Raw genomic sequence first — 4,668 nt, 5'->3', positions numbered from 1 at the left:
CCTCACAGGTAGGTTTTACCTGTGCTCAAGTATGGACCTGCTACCTGGAGGCAACGGTGAGCACACAGCAAAGCCAATGAGAGCAGACGATGGGTGCTGTGGTCCAATCAGCTGTGTGGAGGGAGGGACTCACCTGAGACTGCAGGAAAGGAGGAAAAACAACTGGAGGGCATCAGGCGCAATATTGTCCCTTAAACTACACACACACGCGCGCGCACACACACTAAACTGTAATTATATGGCAGTAACTAAAAGGTTGATTACTGCAGACATGCTGATCTCAATTTATTTTTTAAAACAAACAGAAAAAACCTCTTTAAGCTGAAGCAAGCAGAAAAAAACTAATAAGCTAACTGCCAAATAAAGACCTTTTATTTTTCTTTTCAGATCATGTTTCTTCCTTTTTGCAAGAATGTGTATTCCCGTCACACAAAAAGAAATAAATGAGTCATGCTGATAAAGTCCACTTGTAGCCGTGCACGCAGTTAAAAACCCCATTGTACTCAACAATAGGATGGTGAAACAGTGGAACTGGAGCAGGTTCAGTCTGGGATGTTGCAGACAATAATGGCTGACCAGTGTCCTGTCTGCACTGTAGTCCATCCTGCTAGGTTAATGTGATCAGGTTTTGGTCATATCTCCCTCTTTTTCAAAGCTGGATTATTATGTGTGTACATGAAGATGCAGGAAATCGTATAAAGTTGCAGTGACTGTGCATTTCGTTGCATGTTGCAGCAGGTTCAGCAAATGATAAAGTTTTAGTCATGGTGAGTAATGGCAGCTACACTGAAGAACTGTTTAGTTTAATCGAAGCATATAAAGGTCACAAGTGTAATGTGAGAATCCAGTGCATTGTTCAGGCCAGAAAACCAGTCAAATACAAGGCAAAGGAAATCTAATAAAAGAAGTTAAAAGAGAGGAAGGCCAGAGGGTTTTCATCACTGATCCTCATCAAATTCATGTTTTATCAGTATTCTGGGCCTTTTCTCTGAGCTTCAGAGGCTCGACTACTACAGGATAAACTTGAAGAAACGTGCACGAATGTGCATCTGCCCTTTATTATCTTGGAAACAATGTCCGTGCTTGTTTGTTTTAATGATGCTGGAATGCAGTCTTCTTCTCTGTCTGTTGTTTCTTTGATAACACACGCCCTTGTATGAGGAATAGAAATAAACGAGTGCCTCAAATATCCGCTGAGAGTCCAGAGTCCTAGAAGTGATGAGGCTATTTTAATGAGCTGCGAGCGTCAGATAGTGACGCAACACACCTTTCAGAATGACATGCCACGGATTTTGGCGGCTGCTTCCACAGTTCCTGCCCTCTTTATCTTCAGCTCAAACTGATGAGGAGAGGTGTGTGGACTCTGTGGTACCTGCAGCGCTCTATTCAGAAGCACAGATTCAGTTAGGACATGTTTTTTCATGGGTTGCCAAAAACCTATTGTTTTCCTATGACGCATCACTCCTCACCGCTTAAAAAGTGGTTCGTGTTGTCCTTTTATTTATTTAGCTGCAACCCTAACCTGAGCTGCACCTAAATGTCAAAAGATTTTCATCGTTTTGGCACAAGATCCAGATTTATACCTCTCATCTGGCGCACTGCCCCCTCCCTGTTGACATAAATGAAGTAAATTATCAATAACAGATGTGTTAAATGATAGCAGAAGTCTTTGCATCAGCTGTGCAAAGATATCATAAACTTTAATCAGAGCTAAATATATGCATGGTCATTTCAAATCAGAGGGAGAGAATTTTACTATTGAGATCCAACCAGACATAACAAAGACGAAACACATCCCACTTAAACATCTTTTCTAGTTTCTTTTATTTATCATTGTCGACACATTCTGCACTTTCTGTTGCAGCTATTAAACAATTTGTGTGTTTTCGCTCGGTGCATCAGTGTGATGCTATGATACAGTTTCTTTTGCCGAGCCGTTTGCCAGACACTTTGCACATCATGCCCAAGGTTTCTCCACATAACGTTCAACATATTTATGTGGCAGTTTGTTAAAACAGGTGCTGATTCACTTGTCAAACCTGATTGGAACTTTTATTGTCAAGAGGTTAAACATACCACTGGGGCATTATTATCTGATCGTGTCAGTTTACTGCTGTCAAACCCGAAGCCTGCGCGTGATTACCAACCGTGAGAAACTTCAGCACAGATGTGGATTCTGTTTATGCTGAATATAATAATAGGAACTTTTCTAACCTGGTTTAGTCTGTCTCACTGGTTGGCCCGCATATTTCCGCAGTATAATAATACCACAGAAGAACATGGCAAGCTGTCATGACAGAGCTAGTACACTACCCTGTGCACGTTGTAACTGTCTGTAGGAGAAATTCCTGCAGGGCCACTAGGCCTTTAACAAGACTGGGCAGAAACCTCGCGTGTGGCTGGATCGTGTATGGCCAGCGGTGGTGTCTATAATGTGAATTCCTGCATATTAAATGTGTATCTGCAATTTTCTGTAGTAGTCCCAGTAAAATGTACTGAGATAGCACATCACATGACCAAGTAAAGCTACACTTGAGTCAAAAAAAAATTAATACATCCAGTTGCAATAACAATACTTTCCATTCATATCTCAAGATATTTGCTTCCTCCTTATGATAGTAGTGATAGCCTTAAAAGGGCAAAGCCTACACGAAACAAAACATTAGTTACATACTGTAACTCTGCATTCTATGAGTTCAGGCACAGTCCTCTAAGCTGAGGTCTCCCAGCTGAGGTTCTTTTGACTTGCTGAAGAAAAAGTTCAGTCTCAACTCAACACAAGGCGAGACCGAGGTGGGGCCCATGTAGTAAGTAAGCGTGGACTAAAAGTCTTTATTGCTGCGTGAGTGTGAGATGAACTCAAGAGCGAAAGCCTCAACCGGAGATTCCACCAGCTGCGACGTGGCTTTAAACCAACTGGCTGATTTTGATTTGGTCTTCCTTGATATTTGTGCTTTAATTTGTGTGTGTTTGTTTTTTAATTTTTAATATTACAGCAGATGGGTTTACATTGGAGTTCGATGAAAACCTGGTGCATCTCAGGAGCTCGATTGCACACTTTGGCTACACAGACAATCCTAATGAGGTGAAGAAGGTCATAAATCTAGTATTTTTGCTAATTAAAAGCAACATTTGCTATTTTACAACCTCTGTGCAAATCAGTTCTTGTCTGCTCAGACTGTCAACTTTGGGTTTAAAGGATTCTCTCATGATGATGAGTGGCTTCTGAGTACCAACAAATGTTTTGCTAAGAATTTACCAAGAAATCTCATGTTTGACTTATGCACGGATGTGGCCCCTTTTTTTGAGGGGGTGGACTTGCTGGAGCCACAGAACCAGATCTATGAACGGTCGATAATTAAGATTTAATTACACCTCTTAAAATGGGCTTATGCTTCCTTTGTTATGCTTTTATTAAGCAAACAATCATACCGTGGGGAATGATTTTAAATAACACTCCACCCACAGTCTACCTGAGTCTGAAACGCTCACTCCAGATATTCTTAAAAGGTGTTTGTTCATTCATTAAACCACACCTGTAGCACAATGCACTCCTCCACTGTGCACCCAGATGCTAAGTACACCCCAACCATTCATATTTTTGATGATTATTATTATTATATTGTGCTCAGCTGAGTGCACAGCTTCAGTCTCAATTCTCATGCAAGAAACTTCCACAAGCAGATATGTGTGTTTGCCTTGTTTAGCACCTGATTTACATTCTGCTGTTTGACTCCAACCTTGGCCTAGATCCAGTCTGCGGTGGAGAATTACCATCATTAAGTCAAACATATTTCACCTCATACAAACAGCGAACATTGTGTACTATGGCTACAGGGTAACTGGGTTTCAATAAGTGGTTCCAACTGAGAGGATCATATTCGAACTAAAACCATAAACTATAAATCTTTAAATATATTTTGATGTTTTGCACTGTCATGTTCCACGTGTGTCATGTTTTCTGTTATTCTATTGAAAATATAGACATTCTCATGAATTCAAATAAACAAAAGGGGTATTGTCAACATGTCTGTCATGAAAATGGTCTATTGTCTCAGTAGTAAATCATCAACATTTCGTACCTTTGCCTTTCTGTCTTTTTAGACAACGAAGGCTGATAACAGAAGGTGTTGCACCACTCAGCCGTTACAAAGTCTGTACAGTTGGACTTCATTCAAACCCACTGAACTATATTTTAATATCTACTGACTCCAAAGATGCCAAATATGTCTCAGTTTGTCTGTTTCTTATGTCTGCATGATTTCAGCAGAACAAACTGATACAGAATACAGACAGTGTGCAATAAGATTATTTTAACAACCAAAAAGACGAAAATGGCACATTATTAATTCAGAATAACATGTACACACAAGCTGTGCAGGGCTGGAATTTATTTATTTATTGTTGCAGGTAAAGCAGATTGTTGATATTGCATCTTGAAGACAAATAACCCATAAACCTGTTATGACAAAGCTTGTTCTCCTGCTCCAGGCATGTTCCTTCTTCTTACTTTGACGAGGAGGCTCCTTCTGTCTGATGTCTTGCTTCACTCTGTGATTTATCAGATTATGCAAATGAAGAGTGATAAATGGAGTCGCTGATGTATAAAACAGGCCTGTGTTAAGAAATCTTACGTGAGAATGCTTACATGTTGGTAATAGTCTTGTT

Source organism: Chelmon rostratus, chromosome 14 (genome assembly GCF_017976325.1).
Source record: "Chelmon rostratus isolate fCheRos1 chromosome 14, fCheRos1.pri, whole genome shotgun sequence".
In the NCBI taxonomy this organism is placed as follows: domain Eukaryota; kingdom Metazoa; phylum Chordata; class Actinopteri; order Chaetodontiformes; family Chaetodontidae; genus Chelmon; species Chelmon rostratus.
The sequence above is the reverse complement of the archived record's forward strand: the minus strand, read 5'-3'. Positions refer to the sequence as shown.